General features: G+C 37.3%; 1 protein-coding gene across 6 annotated transcripts in view; it reads right to left on the bottom strand.

Annotated features, from left to right (window-relative positions):
* Positions 1-20622, bottom strand: part of TTLL7 (tubulin tyrosine ligase like 7) — a 153769-nt gene extending 133147 nt beyond the window's left edge. For 3 of the 6 annotated variants that reach the window (XR_008715833.1, XM_055585343.1, XM_055585342.1), the window contains exon 1: positions 20188-20620. The gene's annotated coding sequence lies outside the window, so the exon portion shown is untranslated. Of the gene's footprint in view, positions 1-20187 lie in introns of all 6 variants that reach the window. The other 3 variants (XM_055585344.1, XM_055585345.1, XM_055585346.1) reach the window with 2 other exon arrangements.
* Positions 20623-20638: the final 16 nt, after the last annotated feature.

The following is a 20638-nucleotide window of genomic DNA, read 5'->3' as shown; positions in this document are numbered from 1 at the left end:
CTTCACAACACTATAAGGTCAATTTAATAAGATGTTTCTTTCTCATTTGACAAATGAAGAAGCTGAGTATTAAGAAGTTAGTTGACTTGCCTAAGGCCATGCTGTTGCTACTGCTGCCGCTGCTGCTAAGTCACTTCAGTCGTGTCCGACTCTGTGTGACCCCACAGACGGCAGCCCACCAGGCTCCTCCATCCATGGGATTCTCCAGGCAAGAACACTGGAGTGGGTTGCCATTTCCTTCTCCAATGCATGAAAGTGAAAAGTGAAAGGGAAGTCACTCAGTCATGTCCGACTCTTAGTGACCCCATGGACTGTAGCCCACCAGGCTCCTCCATCCATGGGATTCTCCAGGTAAGAGTACTGGAGTGGGGTGCCATTGCCTTCTCCAAGGCCATGCTAGGTACCAGTTAAGGCTAAAACCCAGGTCCAATACCAAGTTCATTGCTTTAAAAAACAACACACACTTGATCCCTCTACCACTTAGAAGCCAGACACAAAATTCATCCTATACTGCTATCCCCATTCAGATTCACCAACTCTCTCCTATTATAACTAACTTTCACAGTAAACTCTACAAGCATGATATTCTTTTCAGAAATCAGTTTAAGCTGATGGGAAGACATAGCACAGCACCTTAAACAACACAGTTGTATGCTGATGTCATCTGTATCACAGCATAGTTTCTGTTAGCATAATTTTTAACACATCTCAAGACCTTTAATCAAAGGAAATATAGAGTGTGGGGAAATGCATATCATAGCATCATAACAGGTTTATATGGAAACTTTTTTCAAAAGGAAGTTAATTTTTCATAAGGAAAAGGAAGGAAGAAGGAAGAAATATGAATAAGGGAGAAAAGCCAAGGGAAGCAAGTGGAAAGGACAGGTTGAGAGTTAAATTTTTGTTCCTAGCAAGATTATGCCATTTTTTTCGTCACCAAGTGTATGATTTCATTTTTGCCTCCACGAAATATGCTTAGTCCTTAATCACATGGCCTCTGACAATGGCTGTCCTATGTGACACATTCTAGATTTCAACCATCAATCACAAGAGAGTCACAGTTGCACAGTGTCAAAGGTAATAATCTGAGAATGACGACAGCAGAGTGAGAGCAGAATATATGTCAGTCTTCATAAGATTCAACTCAGTGGTTTAGACATATCCAATAAATTCTAGAATCAAATCCAAGTGGATTATTCCTAACTTGGGTTTTATCATATTGGAATACTCTGGAAACCAATAACCCATCATTCAAATCCTACATTCAGAAAGTGTTCCTCCCTTCTCTACTAACACTTCACCTCAAAACCATTCCAGTGCTATCAACTGAATTTAATTTTGTGCCTACAAACACTAACAAAGTAAAAGAGTACGTCCTTCTTAAGGCTTAAATGTCTTCAATTTTCTTAATATTCTCAAATGCAAAGCTTTTTAAACTGAATCATCTGTAAAAGGTCAAAAAGCTAATTGTCCTTCCTGAAATCTGACACTTCAATTTTAAATACCTAATTTCAGCTTTGAATATATGATGCCTGTTGGTATATTCCATTTTCAGGTGCACTGACAAGCAGAAATACCAACTTCCATTCTCGGTCACAAAACTTAAAGCTATTCAACTTCTTTTGCAAATATTTGACTCTATCATAATACACTTGCATTGTGCATCTTCTTAAGCCAATGGAAATAAACAATGACTAAAGTATTAAATGCTTACTAAGCACCAAGTACTATTCTAAGAACTTTAAATCTATTAACTCATTTAAATTTACTTGAGTATGTGTATCCTACAAATGCTTTAATACTTGAATAGGTTGAAAGAAAATGAACAAAGGAAAAGGTGAAACAAGTATGCATTTTACCTAAACAAAGCTGGTGTAGCAATTCACAAATCCATTTCCCAGACACAGTGAAAATGTTTATTTTATTTGAACATGTACTAAATGTAAGGAACACATACGTCCATGAAAAATGAATGCTTTCCCAGTCACCATTATGGAAGCTGTTGTTGAAAACTAAGCAGCAAACTAAAGATGATGACAAGAAGTAGGTAAATTCTTATCTAAATGCAAAGAGAACTGATAAATTATATATTTTAAGTAAATCATTCAGATAATCTTTTTGAAGCAGTTATATTATAGAAAAATCATATTGAAAAGTAATTATAATAAATAAATAATCTTCTTAAAACCAAAACAAACAACAATAGCAAAAAGCATATCCACAGGCTGCTAAGTACACTGACTTAATACAATGGAAAATATACTTTGTTTATAAGCACACAAAAAAATGTTCTTGACATTAACACTAAGCATAATAGATTTTGATGTCAAGAGGCAAACGCATTTGTAGGTTAATACTCATTTTTTTTTTTACTTTACTTTCTAGAGACTATACACCAGACATCACCCCTCTCAGGTAGTGCAGTGGTAAAGAAGCTACCTGCCAATGCAGGAGATGCAAGAGACATGGGTTCGATCCCTGGGTTGGGAAGATACCCTGGAGTAGGAAATGGCAAACCAGTCCAGTATTCTTGCCTGGAAAATTCCATGGACAGAGAAGTCTGGCAGACTACAGTGTACGGGGTCTCAAAGAGTCAGACATGACTGACCACACACAAGCAGAGCATACACCAGACACAATCCACTACATAATATCACTGCTGCTGCTGCTGCTAAGTCACTTCAGTCGTGTCCGACTCTGTGCGACCCCATAGATGGCAGCCCACCAGGTTCCCCTGTCCCTGGGATTCTCCAGGCAAGAACACTGGAGTGGGTTGCCATTTCCTTCTCCAATGCATGAAAGTGAAAAGTAAAAGTGAAGTTGCTCAGTCATGTCTGACTCTTAGCAACCCCATGGACTGCAGCCTACCAGGCTCCATCCGTGGGATTTTCCAGGCAAGAGTACTGGAGTGGGGTGCCATTGCCTTCTCCACAACATAGGGACTAAAGAACAGCAAACCTGCATACCTGCATATTGGGTATGAAAGGGGATTCCCTATGAATTTTGAACTCTAGTACAGTTTTTGGTTTCTTTGTTTTTAAATACAGACCATGACCTATGAATGTCACAGAATCAATTTAGTGAGATTCAATCAGCATTTTTAAATGAAAGAATAGAATAGACAAAAATACAAGAGTGCCAGGCTGCACTGAATGCAGGAAGAAAAGAGTACTGAGTTTTGAAACTTTGATTTCCAAGGGAGGGGAAGGGGGATGCATGGGTGTGTTTGGAGGTATGTATGTATACCATGGCAAGAAATAAATCATTATTTCTTCTTACCATGAGTTGCAGCCAAATATGTTCAAAAGTTATCCTAGCTAAACACAGGAGATAAAAAAAAAAAGACCATCCTGAAAATGGTATTCATTTTCTAATTTGAATACACTTACTTGTGTTTTTCTCTAACCCTGGAGTTTCCTCCTTTGCCAGCCAACATTCAAGCCTAGCTTAGCTGTCCCTTCATTTTCTTCTCTGTCTTAGGCAGAATGGACTGTTATTCGGTGCATGAACGCTCACAAAACTGTATCATATTTTTTAAGTATTAGATTTAAAGTTCTTTACTATAAAGGGCAATGTCTTTCAGTCTCAGCAATATGAATAAAACACAGAGCCTGATACATCATGGGGCTTAATGTATGTGCTTGTTTGCTTAATTGGGTTACAGAAGCTTCCCATTTTTTACTCATGAAATTTTGGTGTTACAAAATACAAATTAAGAATGAATCACATCTTCCATCTTTCTGAATAATCACAAATATAGTTACTCTAATATCTGGTTTATTGACATCTAGTCTAGATGATACCCTTCCTTGCCAAGGATTATATCAAAAAAGCAGGAAGTCAAACTTTGAAAATATCTCTATTGCATTAGCTTACATTGTTTATACAGGTTATTCTCTTATCTATTTTAATATTAAATCGACTTTTCCAATTCCTGTTTTCATACTTGGTTTTAATTAAACAGATTTACTGAACACTTACCAAACAAAATACACTGCTATGGTTTGTTTCCATTTTACGAATGGCAATGTGGAAAAAAAAAAACATTTTCACTAAAAGGTAAATCAAAAGGAAACAAATAATAATTTATTCTCTCTTAACCCTACCAAACTCTCTTTATCACCTATGTTGACCTAAATAAAGATATTTGATCATGTCTTTCACATATCTTAACTTCACTGAAGTACTGGGACAATGGGATTATTCCAAAAAAATCTTTTAAAATATATATTATATATTCAAATATATAAATATATGGGGCTTCCCAGGTGGCTCAGTGGTAAATAATCCACCTGCCAAAACAGGAGACGCAGGAGATACAGGTTCCCTGGGACAGGAAAATCCCCTGGAGGAGGGAATGGGAACCCATTCCAGGAGTCTTGACTGGAAAATTCCATGGACAGAGAAGCCTAGTGGGCTACAGTCCATGGGGTTACAAAGAGTCGGACATGACTGAATGTGCACAGACACACACATAAATATATACAAACATACAAATATATGGTTTTAATATATTATATCCCCGACCAGTCAAAAGTTTATCACAATGATCTGAATAATTAAGACATTTAATACGTATTATTCACCCTATATAGTAAGTACTGGCTAATGGAAACTACAGAAATTTAAATAAAATAAAACTTAAATTCATTTAGCATTAGAAGAAAGTAATTGAAAATTATAATAGGATATAAATGAGAATTAAAATTGAAACAATGCCAGAAAGCATACTCCCTAAAAATCTATTTCAAGAATCCATGTAAAAAATTCTGCCAATCTTTCTGAAAATTTAACTTTCAAAATTTCTAGTTCCAATCTTTTGCAATCATAAAAGGCAAAGAAGAAAATCACACAGCATTCTTAGCTTCAAAATTTTGGCCCAAATCAAATGGCTTAATGACTTTATACGTAATGCAGCTTCACTTAACGCTATGAGTCCAAGTATTAGAAAGAACAGCCAGCCATGGCTGGAGCTGACTGGCAGACAGCTTCGCTGATTCACCTCAGGAAGAAGCAAGCTGCAGCACTGAGAGTCCTGAGGATGCCCAAAGAAGGTAAAGCACTGGTCACAGGCCAAGAATTTCCTCCTGGAGCACACACAGAAGCACTGGAAGTAGGCAAAACTCAGAGCTTGCTGTATTTGAATTTCAATGTAAATGTGGTTCCTTTGGGCCAGAAAAGGGCTAGGGAAAGGTAAAATAATAATTTGCAGTGCTATACTATGATCCCCAAATTGGACAATTTAGTGATGTTTTTAGAATACAGCAATATTTTCCTTTTCCCCTTAATTTTATTAATGTGACTACTTCACCTGTACTATACTAAGTATTTAGTTTGTACATCTACAACTTCTTGGAGTAACGTATAACGAAACAATGAATTTCCTATTGTCCTTATTTTAGTCCATTAGAATTTGTATAACAGCTATCTCACCTAACAAATATATATCTAAGGATTTTAGAGTTAAAATAATAACCTTCATCTATTATGGCATCTGAGGCAACTGCTTAAGAAGACTATCAGGATAAAAATGATTCAGACACCAGTCACAGAGACTGAGTTACAAATGTGCCCAGGGGACTACAGGCATTAGAGAAGCTTTTCCTTCTCAAGTTCCCAGTTCACTTATTGGCTCCTCTCAGACTAGAATCCACAAATTAGAAGAGAAGGCCTAAATCAGAATTAAATCCAAAGCTCAAGAGACAGATAAATTATGGTGGTAGATAGAAAGAAAAAGAAAGAAAGGAAGGAAGGAAGGTCAAGTAAAAGAAGGGAAGGGAAGGAGGAAGGAAAGAGTTGCCCCCTAATTATCCTCTAGAATGTCATACGATAGATATTTCATAATATAGAGAAGAAATACTTTTTGTCAAAAATCAAACATTCATCTAGTTTTCCTAAGAGAAACTATAAATCTCAACCATGAAAGCAAGACTAATAAATAGGTGGTATAAATCTACTATTTAAATATTTTCATATTTTTATAACAGATTTGGTAACTCATTATGTAACTCATTTTTTAAGGATCAGTTTAAATCAAATTAGAAGATATTCCAATAAAACAAGAAGTTTTTGGTACTTGGAAAAGGAAAACTAAATGAAAATTATCAGATCAGATCAGATTAGTTGCTCAGTCATGTCCGACTCTTTGCGATCCCATGAATCGCAGCACATATAATATCATATATTAATAATTAATCATTTATAATTAATATACAGTGTTAATCATAAATATTACAAATAAGTGAGCATTTATTTAAACTCCAAAACTCTAATCTGGCCATGATGAAAATGGAAATTTCTAATATGATGGACATTTGGCTATGTTATAATTAAAATTAGTTGCTTATAATCTTAAAACAATTATTGAGGCTAAGATATAAATTTGACTCTTCATTTATTCATTAGTTCAACACAGATTATAAGTACCTAATTGACTCCAAACCTAAGACCGTGACCTCCCCATTGGTTTAGTCTGGACAAAAAGGATCTGAACCCTCCTCTCTCTTGTGGGCCCTGGGAAGCACAGAGAAAGCTTCAGCCACCTGCAGACACCACACTGAATCTGAGTTAGGCCACCATGGGCAGCCCCAGAAGGCTTTTAACCGTATAGAAAATGTGTATAGATCATAGGACTTACCTGAGGTAAGTCTCAAGAGACAAAGGAAAGAAAATTCAACTCAAAGATTCAAAAAGATTTTTAAAAATCAAACACCCATTCCAGTCATCTGATACTTGACTTTAAAAGATTAAAATTAAGTAAGCAAACCAACCTTCTGGAATGCTCACCCAATTACTACAAATTAATTTTACTCCTCTATTCAAAGAAGTCTGAGGCCTAATTCAATTTTTACTAAGAGAGAGTTTACCAAATCCCAACAATTTTGTTTTCACTTTCCCTCAATAGAGACTCAACAATGATTTAAAAAAACACTCGAGAAAAAATGTTTTGGTCTGAAGAGAAAAATTACAAGAGAGGTAGAAGTGGTAATTCTGACTATTTTATCTGTACATAGGACTTTCAGCTGAAATGGGCATTTGGAGCTACATTCCATGTCATAAATTTAGGACTTCCAACACCCACTCCTCTGTGCATTGTAACAAATGAAAAATTTATTTTGGAGGAGGTGTAAAACCTTATAGGGTCATTCCTTTAGCCTTTTTGGTACAGACAAAAGTCCTCCTATTATTCGGTCTAGATGACTTTCAAATCACGGAATTCTTTACTTGATTGAAAAGAAATAAGTAAGCATTTGACTGAATTGAAAAGAAATCGTATTGATTGAAAAGAAATAGCAGGTAATCCTCAGGGAGCAAAACCTCAAATGGATCGTTCCTCACAATTACAGCTAAGAACAATAATATGTATGAAGGAATTCCTAAAAGATAGGCAGAACTCCAACTTTTTGAGATTCTATAATGTTCATTCCTGGATTAAGCCAGGTGATCAGAGAGCTATATACCTGGGACCATGCTACATTGCTGGTCACAGTCACCCTAACAGAAGGATGCTTGCTGCTCAGTGGCTTCAGTCATGTCTGACTCTTCATGACCATATTGATTATAGCCCGCCAGGCTGCTCTGGCAATGGGGTCCTACAGGCATGCTGGAGTGGGTTACCATGCCCTCCTCCAGGGGATCTTCCCAACCCAGGAATCAAACCCTTATCTCTTATGTCTTCTACATTGGCAAGTGGGTTCTTTACCACTAGCGCCACCTGGGAAAGCCTTAATAGAAGGATGCTGCTGCTAAGTCGCTTCAGTCGTGTCCGACTCTGTGCGACCCCATAGACGGCAACCCACCAGGCTCCCCAGTCCCTGGAATTCTCTAGGCAAGAATACTGGAGTGGGTTGCCATTTCCTTCTCCAATGCATGAAAGTGAAAAGTCAAAGTGAAGTCGCTCAGTCGTGTAATTTATTGAGCAGACACTACAATCTTTATCTATATTACAATGCTCTCAGGGCAGATATTATTCCCATGTTACAGAAGGAAATCTTTGGAAGTTACTTCCCCAAAAGACATACATCCACACATCCATATCATCCACATCAGGCGCCCAGGTTTAAAGACATTGTAAAAAAAATAGTCCAAAGAATCCTATTGAATTTCACTGTAATGATATGAAGACATTTTGCATTACACTAAATTGAATCCACTTTAAAAGAAACTACAGCATAAATTTCACTTTGGATTCTATGTAGGAAAAACTTTGTTCCTCTTAGGCAATTGTTTCTTCATGTATGAGATTTTTAATTAATCATTAAAATTTCTGTATGCTCTCTTTCCCTGGAAATTAGAAAACTGGAATCAAATGTGTGCTCAGCTCTAATAAACATGAAGGATTTTATAAAATGGATTTTGTGAGCTAATGTCTCCCCTAGCTGACTTGATCTTAGTTTTTTCCTCACTAATAATGCTAAGATTTTTATCATCTCATTTTGTATGTTGATACTATTACAAACTAGGTATCTTCAAATGCTATTTACCAAAATATTGTCAAAACTCTACAAGGTGCACATTTTACTATATACAAATAATATGAAAATAAAGGGCTGGAGAAAAGTACAAAAAAAATCCATTTATAATGATCAAAATCAAAAGCCAGTAATTTAAATGTTTCTTGCACTATCTTTTAGTCAATTCTTGACAAAACATTCTAAATTACTTCATCCTTACATAAGTCATCACTGAATTAATATTTCTATTCTATTTATTGTGTGTGTATTTAGTCACTCAGTTGGATGCAACTCTTTGCAACCTTATGGACTATAACTGGCCAGACTCCTCTGTCCATGTAATTCTCCAGGCAAGAATGAGGTAACGATTCCCTTCTCTAGGAGATCTTCCCAATCCAAGGATTGAACCCAGGTCTCCTGTATTGCAGGGAGTTTCTTTACCATCTGAGCCACCAGGGAAGCTCAATTCTATTTATTATAATTTATAACTTAAAATATAGTTTTATGTCTATATATAACATTTATTAGAGTGGGGATAATTTTGAGGGATTTCATTTTGTGACAATTACATTATGGACTTCTATTGGTCTATTTAAGATATTTTTTCTAGGAAGTTAGAGTGCATATCAAAGAATCAATGTGGAGGAAAAAGCATATTTTGTGAAATAAAAATACTAGTGGAGAAAAAAGAAAACATGCACCTGGAGCAACCTGATCAAGCCAATGCCAAAGGTGAGATGCACATGCCCAGGCCTCTGGCTTCACTTTTCTCCTTATCTTGGTCTTCCTAGTAGTGTTTCTCAAACTTTTGGTGTTGGAACTCTTTACACTCATTTAGTTTTGGTGAGATTCATTTTGTGAGTCATATTGATCAATATTCATCCTATTAGAAACTAAAACTGATAAATGTTTGAAATATTTATTCATTTTAAATAACAATAATAAAACCATTACATGTTAACATTTAATGTTAACATGTAAATGTTAAAGTGTTACATGTTAACAAAATCATATTACATTAAAAAATATAGTTTTTTAAAAGAAATAAGTGACATTGTTTTGGTTTTTTTTTTAATTCCTCTAATATCTTGCTTCAATAAAACAGATTCTCATATCTGCTTCAGCATTCATTTTGATAAGTTCTTTTGGTTGAAATATATGACAAAATTTGGCCTCACAGAGATATATAGTTGGGAAAAGGAGTTTTAGTAGCCTTCTCAGGTTATTATAATATTTGAATTTGATACAACACCCAAACTCAACAAGTAATAGTTTCTTAGTGCCAAATGAGGCCAGTAATAGTCTAACAATATCCAAACAAATGAAGCACAATAAAAAGGAAGCTGCAAACCAATATCTCTTCAAACTTAAAAGCAAAAATAATTAGCAACGTTAACAAATTGAATACAGCAAGTGTGTATATTTTTAAGTATATATGTGTATGTGTGTGTCATGTACACATGACCAAATGTGATTTATCCTATGTATTCAAGGCTGATTCAATATTCAAAAATTAATCAATGCAATCCACCATATCAACAGGAGTAGAGAAAAGTCATATGTCTGTATCAATTGATACAGTAAAAAGCATTTGATGTAATTTGACATCCATTCAGGATAAAAAGTCTCAATGCATTAGGAGCAGAGGGGCAACTCCTTCAACCTAATAAAGAACAGCTACAAAAAAAAAACATACAGCTAACAGCATACCTGGGCTTCTCTGGTGGTTCAGTGGTAAAGAACCCACCTGCCCATGCAGGAGATGTGAGTTCAATTACAGGGTAAGAAAGCTTCCCTAGAGAAGAAAATGGCAACCCACTCCAGTATTCTTGCCTAGGAAATCCCATGGGCAGATTTCACAGTGGGCTACAGTCCATGGGGATGCAAAAGAGTCAGTCATGTCTTAGCGACTAAACAACAACAACAACATCATACTTAGTAAAATAATGTTTTTTCCTGTAATATTTAGAAGAAGGTAAGGATGTCTACTCTCACCATTCTTCCCACAGTACTGGAAGTTCTAGCCATTGCAATCAGGCATGAAAAATGAATTAAAGGCATACAGATTGAAAGAAATAAAATTGTTTTCATTTTCAGATGACTCAATTGTCTACATTTAAAAAATCCTCAAAGGATCTGCAGCCCTAGATTCAAAATGTATGTGAGCTTAGTAAGGTTTCAGGATATAAGACCAACACAATAATCAACTGCATTTCTATAAACTGACAGAGAAGAAATGGAAACAAAAATTTCAAATGCAGTTGCTGTATAGTAGCTCCAAAGAAAATGAAATACTTAGGTATAAGTCTAACAAAATATAACTATATATAATCAAAATTATGATATTCTGATCAAAGAAATCAAGGAAGACCTAAATATTAATACCTGGAGAAACATACCATGTTTACAGATTGGAGGAATCAACATAGTAAAGATGCTAATTCTCCCTAAATTAACATATAGGTTTAACATAACTCCTTTTATCATATTAAAGTATAGCAACAACATTCTACATTAAATAGGTTTAACAGTGGATCTTCCAAAAAGAAAAAGTTAATCAAAATTGTTTAATTTGTTAAATAATTACACCAGGCATCATAATTGCAGTCTCAAAAATAATCTCATGGACTTCAAAAACTAAAGAGAAAAATAATAAACAGCAATTTGAAACAATTTTCTTAATACATTTTTAAACTGCTAAAAATAATGCTACACAGGCAACAAAAGCAAAACTATATAAACAAGACTACAATGAACAGAATTTTTGTGTACAGCAAAGAACACAATCAATAGAGGGAAAAAAGCAACCTATTGAGTGGGAGAAAATCATTTATTTGATAAAGGGTTAACATCCAGAATATAGAGAGAACTCCAACAACTCAACAACAAAAAAATCAAATAACCAGATTTTAAAATGGGCAAAGGACTTGCATAGACATTTCTCCAAAGATGATATTCAAATAGCCAACAGGTACGTGAAAGACACTCAACATCGTTAATCATCAAGGAAATGCAAATCAAAACCACAGTGAGATATCACCTCACATCCAGTAAGCTGCCTACTATAAATAAATAAACAAGTGTTATAGAGGATATGGAAAAATTGGAACCCTTGCACACTCCTGACAGGAAGATAAAGTGATATAATCACCATGGAAAACAGTATGGGAGGTCCCCAAAAATCAAAAACAGAACTACTATATGATCCAGAAAGCCCATTTCTGGGTATAAATCCAAAAGAATTAACAGCAGAGTCTTGGAAAGATATTTGTACATCTTTGTTCATAGTGCCATTTTTCTCATTAGCAACCCATGTGGAAGCAACCCAAATGTATATCAACAGATAAGCAAAGAAAAACTAGTGTATATATACAATGGAATATTATTTGGTTTTAAAAAAGGAAATGTTGTCATATTCTATAAATGGGTAAAATTTTAGCAATTATATTAAGTGAAATAAACTAGTCACAAAAAAACAAATAATATATGATTCCATTTATACTAAGGTATCCAAACTAGCAAAAGTCATAGAAACAAGAAACTATAATGGTGGTTACCAAAGTCTTGGGGGAGAGGGAAAGGGAGGTTGTTATTTAATGGGTATAAGATTTCTGATTTGCAAGAGGAGAAAGTTCTTGGAGGTCTATTTCACAACAAAGTTAATATATTTACTGCTACTGAACTATATACTTTAAAATGTTTAACATAATAAATTTCATGCTGTGTGCTTTTATCATAATAAAAAGATTATATAAAAATACAAAAGCTGGAAGAAGCACAAGCTGGAATCAAGATTGCCGGGAGAAATATAAATAACATCAGATGTGCAGATGACACCACCCTTATGGCAGAAAGTGAAGAGGAACTCAAAAGCCTCTTGATGAAAGTGAAAGTGGAGAGTGAAAAAGTTGGCTTAAAGCTCAACATTCAGAAAACGAAGATCATGGCATCTGGTCCCATCACTTCATGGGAAATAGATGGGGAAACAGTGGAAACAGTATCAGACTTTATTTTTCTGGGCTCCAAAATCAATGCAGATGGTGACTGCAGCCATGAAATTAAAAGATGCTTACTCCTTGGAAGGAAAGTTATGACCAACCTAGATAGCATATTGAAAAGCAGAGACATTACTTTGCCAACTAAGGTCCATCTAGTCAAGGCTACGGTTTTTCCAGTGGTCATGTATGGATGTGAGAGTTGGACTGTGAAGAAGGCTGAGCACCGAAGAATTGATGCTTCTGAACTGTGATGTTGGAGAAGACTCTTCAGAGTCCCCTGGACTGCAAGAAGATCCAACCAGTCCATTCTGAAGGAGATCAGCCCTGGGATTTCTTTGGAAGGAAAGATGCTAAAGCTGAAACTCTAGTACTTTAGCCACCTCATGTGAAGAGTTGACTCATTGGAAAAGACTCTGATGCTGGGAGGGATTGGGGGCAGGAGGAGAAGGGGATGACAGAGGATGAGATGGCTGGATGGCATCACTGACTCGATGGATATGAGTCTGAGTGAACTCCAGGAGTTGGTGATGGACAGGGAGGCCTGGTGTGCTGCGATTCATGGGGTCGCAAAGAGTCAGACAGGACTGAGTGACTGAACTGAACAAAATATTAACTGGAGAAAGAGCTGCATTTATGGAATGCCTACAAAATATGAGAAAAATCAAACAATTACATAAATCATGGTACCTTTATACTACTCTGGACTTTTTTCTTTCAGAAAACATGAATATCACTTGTATGTTACCATAATATGTATAATTATACCAAGGAGAGAAAAACTTTTGGATTACCATTAGGTAATTTTACTTGGAGATCTAAATATCCATATTCATAGGTAACGCTGAGTGTATTCATTTAATTTTGTTCCCAGCAGAAGTTACCCTTTAGGTCTTTAACTTCATCCTATGTTTATTATTCTAGTTCTTTATGAATTCAAAAACAAAATTCATAGATACACTTTCGAGCACATTATGGAAATAAATATGCCATACTATAACTAATGAAAAACACATTTAACTTTAAATTCCTTAATCAAGAATGAAAACAGCTATCAATACATATATACCCAAGATACATTTTTAAGGAGAAAATGCCTCCTATTCCAAAATGACAACCTCCTAACATACGTAGCAGCAAATTTTTCTTTCTGCCAGAAACACTCATTCGGCACTGATTTTTGACAAGTGAAAAAGCTTTTCCACATATACACAGCCCACTTGATTTTTAAAAATGCTGATCCCTCCCTTTAAAACTTTTCATACATTAAAATGTCTATTTTCCTTTAACTTTTGCAGCAAGTTCCAGAAATAACGTTTCAATTCTCCAAAAATAATGCATGGAAATATGTGTGTGTTGACTAAGGGTGAAGCTGATAATGGACTAAAAGCAGACAACACAGAAAAAAATATCCAGTGGATTTGACAAGTTATTTTTTTCTCAAATACTGTAACACTAGTAAAACCATTAAAACTATGCAATAAATGAATAAAGGTCATCCCCTTGCTTATATGTTATACCTAGATCTATTGTCAAAACTAGTATCTAAGAGGGGCAGTTTTAGACCAATTTCTAATCCTACTATGATTTTGCACACAGTTTTATCTGTTTTTTTTTTTTCTCTCCCAAGCTTGATTTTTCACGTCATTAAAATGGAAGAAATAATATCTGCCGATCTTTAGGATTCTAGATTAAGAGATGCTAAGTAATGAAATATTATGATGTGATCAAACCAACAGCTAAATGAAAATGCCTCCATCTGGTTTCATGTGAATTATGCTGATTGTAGAAAATGTTCAAGGTCTAGCTTTCCTCTCCACAGAGTAGCTAGCACATAGTTGTTGGGTAACTGCAGACAGACTGATTCTAAATATAAACTGAGATGTGTGCTAAAATTATTGTCCTGGTTTTTCAGCAATCATTATGCTACACACGGTTACAGATTTTATTTATTAAATACCTTGAAAAAAACATATTTTCAATAACAGCAATGACAGAATTACATGTGAAAATTGTCCTATCAAATGATTCAAATTAAATCCACAGTTTCTAAATTTTTCCTACCTAGTACTCCATATGTATGACCATTCATATTCACATATGCAGTCAAACTTAATATTAAAACCACATCAACTAGATTTTACACAAATTTTAAGTGGGCTCATATCTCTCACAGAATAAAGATAGTACTACCTTAAATGAGAAGTACACCTAAGAAAACCCTAAAATTCTAATCCAGCAAAGAACATTGAAATAATCTTGAAGCTGCTGCCTAGGTTATTGCTGATCCACCTTCCAAACTGCAAATGCTCGATTTACTTTAAAAAGTCAATGTCGCTGCAAATAAGCTCACGGAAAAGGGAGGAGAGTTTTTATGAAAACAAGCTATTGTCATCTTGTTGAATTAGGTGTGGCACCAGTTCAGACTTTGCAAAGTAGTGGGTAAAAGAGATAGAAATGCTCAAAATAATCTTTTATCAAACATAATGTTCCATTTCACATGACTATGCAGAAGAACAAAGATAATACAGAAATTTGGAAGCTCGGGTGCCAAAATACAACTCAGAAAAACCAAACACTGTGGATGGTTCAGCATGCCCAGTAGACCAAGAATATCATTAATTTCAAAAGGAAAGACTTCTCAGTCAGCCCCAGGGGAGAATCAGTGACCACTGGGCCATCTAACTCTGAACCTTTAAAGAAGTCAAAGGAAACAGGACAACTAACCACTTGCAAGAAAAAAGAGGAAATTGGATTTATCATTCAACTCCCAGAACCTAAACAGTCCCAGAACTTTATGGCTTTGTAAACTACCTTCTGCACTACAGGTAGGTAAACATCGAATGGGAACTAAGGAAAATAGGTGTTGGAAAATAAATAAGCAAGCCTACCTAAATTTAAGTTTTTAGCTCTAACTTAACCCTATGCAAACTGCTGACTAAGCCCGGTTGAACTTTGACAAATAATGCCTGGAAGATTTATCACCTTCAAAGAGTTTAAGCAAACTGCTTTAAATAGTAAGTCCCAACTAAGCATAGAACAAATTCTGATCAAAATTGCCCACCTTTATGTCCAACTTCCACCAGAAATCATCTGTCAGGTCCTGAAAGGTAAGGCCTATTTTTGGTTTATAAAGATGCTTCAGTTTTCATTGTTTCCTTTCAGGGCTTCCAAAACTGAGAGCATATTCCAAGTACCTGCCTTTCTGCTCCCTACTTGCTCCCTCAAGGCACATTCATATCCCTAATTCCCCTTCCACTGGTTCTCAGAGACACTTCATGGCCTCCCTGCCTCAGTGGCTTCCTGGCCTCAAAGTCCAAGGAGGGTGAGAGTGGTACCCAGAGGAAACCCAGCCGAGAGCCTAGGGGAGCAAGGCAGAGGCCTGGCCAAAGTAGGAACACCTGTCCAAGGAGGTAGGGTCATGTATTCCTATAACTGGAGGCACATGGAGGAACAGTCTCTCCTCAATGAGGGGAACTTCCCCTGGTCAAGGGATACTGGGAACGAGAGCGCGAGGGGAGGCTGGGAATGTCCGGCATCTCCTGGGAGCTTGCTGTCTCTAGCAATGTACACAGCAGAGGGGACGGGAGTCTTCAGTGTCCACCACATTCTCTTACACCCTGTAACCAGGACTTCTGCAGAGAATTGGAGGAGGTCTGGAATTCCTGCCCTCATCAATGTGGATTCTCCAAATTAGAAGCCGAGAGTGAGTTCATAAGCCTTGTACTCCCAAGATATCGAAGCTGGAGACCTGGGAAACTGATACAGGTGGGTGGAAGAAGCTGAAGTTTGAAAGAGAGAGATAGTGTGGGGAGAATGAGGGTGGATTCCCGAAGGAAGGACAGGAGAAATGAGAGAGCTGAGGTCTACAAATACAACACCAGGACCAGAAAGCAGTTTATCATACAAGCTCCTTCTCTGTCTGCAGATTCCTGCTCACTCCCACAAAATCTGTCCTCCACTACCTACATCTTTTCTCTTCAGTGGTCCCAACTACCTGCCTTTCTCCCAGCACCCATGGTTTAACTAATCTTTCATGGTTTAACGAATCAAAAGACAAGTTTGCCTGAAATAATGTAATCTGAAGAGACATAGACAGGAGTGTTATTAATTATTAATATGCAAATATCCTATACTTAATATACTAATGCTCCAAAGAGAATATATAGAAATCATCAGGGTTTTAAAATTTGTATAAAATTCAGTCAAACTGATAGAGAACTAACTTGTGAATACAGCAGGGGAAGTGGGACAAATTGAAAGAGTAGCACTGGAATATATACCTTACCATGTGTAGAATAGACAGCCAGTGGGAATCTGCTGTGTGACACATAGCTCAACCCAGTGCTGTGTGACAACCTAGAGGGGTGGGATGTGGTGGGAGATGGGAGGGGAGGGAGGTTCAAGTGGAGGGGACATATGTATACCTATGGCTGATTCATGTCGATTATGGAAGAAACCTACACAACATTGTAAAGCAATTATCCTCCAATTAAAAATACATACATAAAGAAGAAGAAGAAGAAATTAGTCAAATTAAGCATCACAAAAAATCTATAACAATGTGTGGTGATGGATGTTAACTAGACTTATTGTGGGGATCATTTTGCAATATACACAAATACTGTATCATTACATTGTATACCCCAAACTAATATAATGTTATAATGTCATTAATACCTCAATTTTTTTCCAAAAAAATCAAACTAAGAACTCATACCTTTTAACCCAGAAATTTTATTTCTGAGACTAAGGAACTAATTTCTAAAATTTAGAAAAAAGTTTATGAACAAAGATACTCATCACAGTGTTATTTATTACCATCAAAAAAAAAGTGACAGTGAGGAATGATTAGGAACTTATGGCACATCTACCTAATGGAAAATTACGTAGGCATTTGAAATGTTCACGGTCAAACTGCAATTAAGTGAAAAGTAATGTTATAAAATTTAAAATAAAGACTATAATGGAAGAGGGAAATCTTTTAAAAGGCAAACCTCCTTGGAAAAGGAAAAATCTTACTTGCATAGAAAATTTTCTGGGTTTTTAGTGCTTTAAATAGCAGTACCCTGAAAAGTAACATTTTCTGGAAGAGCACTTGGAACATGAAATATGGAGAATGTGAGCAAAACCAGCCAAAGAGAAATTTGGCTTGCTTAGAGACCTACGCTAGTTCCCTAGATTACCTGATAACCAGTAGATTTCACTGCCTGATATGCAAAGTCCTTCGTAATCTGTCACCAGGTATCCAAAAGTACATGACCACTTCTCAGCTGAACTACTTCATCTGCTTTCTCTTTACCTACTGAAAGCTTTCCCATCTCAGAGTGATTTCATTCACTTCCATCCATGAAAACTTTCCTGATCTTCTTATGACCCTAGTCATCACTATTTCTGCTTCTTAAAGTATTGATGTGGCACTTAAATCTGTCTTACCTTTTCCTGGTATTAAGCCAGTATTAATCTATTTGGTTACTTACTAATATGTATGTAACTATTTCTCCAGCTAAACTTTCAGTTTCCCCATCTAGACTTTTAGAATTTAGATGGTCTGCAGACAGTAGTCATACATACATACACTGAGCGAGAGAAAGAAGGGTAGAGAGAGAGAGACAGAAAACATTCCTAAGGCCAAGTTGTTATTATATTTATAGTCGTGATGAATATCTAAATAAAATGTGCTATGTCTGTTTTAAAATGTTCCTGCTGACCCTCCAGCACTAGAACATGCAGTTTCCTTTTTTTTTTTTTTTAATAGCAGTGGGATTGAATTTTGCTTATTCATTCATACCAATTCTGCTTTCCCTTTGGGATTAAACAGATTGGACTGCAAAAGGCCTCATTGAAGTCATAAAGAAAAAAAAAGAAATGACCTTCTAGAAATCAAAATTAAGACTCATCTCAAGACCTTACTTGTCTTAATAGTCTTGTCTAAATAACAAATGTAAATCTGTAACTCCATTTTATGGCTTTAGTCTATCAATATCCTCATTAACTTAAAAAATAATTCTCTGGTGCATATGGTTCAATACTTTAGAAATGATGGCCTACAATGACTATGTTCCTATCAGACATCACATATTATTCTAGTAGTTGGAGATAATGAGCAACCTGCCTCCTGAGACATCAGCGAGAGTTGCACGTCTTAAGAGAAAATATATAAATCATAAATGAAAGCAAATCAAATGGCCAAGAAAAGAACATAGAAAAAACCTAGTGTCCATTATTCACAGAACGAGCATACAAGGTCAATACAATTGTTGACTCTGAAGGGCAAGGCAAAAACAAATCAATACAATTTCCCATTAAACAGAATTATACTTTGCTACAACACACATATTTTGTGTAAGAGTCAATGTTGTCCAGATTCCACCACTAGCTGTGTAATCTTGAAACTTCTCTGTATTTCAGTTCCTTCATCTGTAAAATGGAGCTATCACCTGCTATGCCAAATCACAGAGTTGTAATGAATCAAATTCTATTATCAGCCTGGGTTTATCTGTCACCCTATCATGGGTAACACACCCTACAAAAACAGTTCAGTCACACATGCCATGTACTAAATAACTGTTCTTATTGCAAATGTTTCCCTAACGTGAAAAAAAAAAAAAATCCAGATTGCCTTTACGTTCCTAAAAGATTTCTCCAACACTTAAGCATTTACCATTTATCACTGCTAAAAATGTGTTGAACATCTTCTGTTATGAACTAGCTCTCCTATGCAGTGTTGTTCAGATATTATTTTTTGGCATATGCTTTCTAAGAAAATAGTATTTTTTCATGCAATTCAAAGAATGCTCCTTCTTTTATACTAAAAGAACAATAATTCCATATACAGGAAGTTTACAGGTTGTTGCTGTTACTTGAGATTACTTCTATGAAAAGTAATTCTATGTTTAATATGTAATAAATCATATATATGTACACACAACTTGGATACACAACTCCTTAATGCAGTGGAAGATTCGTGGGTTTGGGGACCAGGCACACTTGTATCCAAATTCCTATTCTGTAACCTTGAGCATACGATTTAACTTCCCGCTCTTCACTTTCCACATTTGGTTCTGAGTTACGATTTAATGAAATCATATGTATACGAAGTGGCTAAACTCTAAAAGTATTATTTCTTAATCCCCTTAAATCTTTTCCTACTATGCCAAGACCAATCAAACCCACTGTGAATACAAGACAAGTTGGATACAGCGTCTTAGCGGAGGGATGCAACACGATGTGAAATTGAGCGGAGTGGGGCACGAATTAGGCATCCAAAGGAAGGAAGTAGAGAAACTGGCTGGTATAGAGAAGGGCCCTAGACTTCACTCGCCTGTGCGAAAAACCCACTCATCTGACACACTGAAGGTTGCACCGCACATTCACGAAGGTTTGTACAGTGATGTAGCAAAAGGACGGAATTATAGAGCAAGTCATCAGGAAGCCTCCAGGCTCACCCCACCCGACCTCGCCCGCCGGGGTCGTTCATCTGGAACCTGGAAGCGCAGGCGAAAGCCCAGCAACTGATCTCGCCCCCCCCCCCCCACCCCACTTCCCCGATTCTGCCCAGATCTCTCAGGGCACGAATGGTGCTGAATCATTAGCACCAACAGTAACAGCTCCCCGTGCCGCTGCTCCCGCAGGGGTCAGTGATCTCGGGCAAGTGACCGTCCGGGCGGCGGCCCACACCTCGCGGGCGTGGGCACAGGGAAAGGGGGTCGGGGAGGATTGGGGCAGCAGGTACTCACCCGGGGTGAGGAAAGCCCAGCCCCTGGGTCCTCGCCTCCGGGCTGCGAGCGGTCCCTGCGCGATTCCCGCGCTCCTTGGCTTCCCTCCGCGGCCGCCCTGGGCCGAGCAGCCTGCGTTGATGGTCCGGTTCTCCCCTCCACCAGCCCACCGCCCGCGGCAGCCACAGCTCCGGGCGCCGGCGCTAGACCCGGAGCAGCTGGAGCAGCTGGCGCTGCCGAAGGGGTGGCGGCTACCGACGGGCCAGACCATTAGCGGGAGGCGACCGGGGGTGCGCGCCGTGCGCGGCGGAGCGGGAGCCAGGGCGCCGGGTCGGCGACGGTTGGGAGGACCCACGGCCGAAGGGGGCTCCTCCGCGCCCCGCCCCGCGCCCGGAGGGCTTGGGGGCCGGAGGGGCCAGCCGGGGGAAAGGCCGCTTTTCCCGGCAGGGCAGTGGGGACGGTCCTAGACTTT

The sequence above is a fragment of the Bubalus kerabau genome, chromosome 6 (genome assembly GCF_029407905.1).
Source record: "Bubalus kerabau isolate K-KA32 ecotype Philippines breed swamp buffalo chromosome 6, PCC_UOA_SB_1v2, whole genome shotgun sequence".
Taxonomy (NCBI): Eukaryota; Metazoa; Chordata; class Mammalia; order Artiodactyla; family Bovidae; genus Bubalus; species Bubalus kerabau.
Note: the sequence above shows the minus strand (reverse complement) of the source record. Positions and strands in the feature narration are given on the sequence as shown.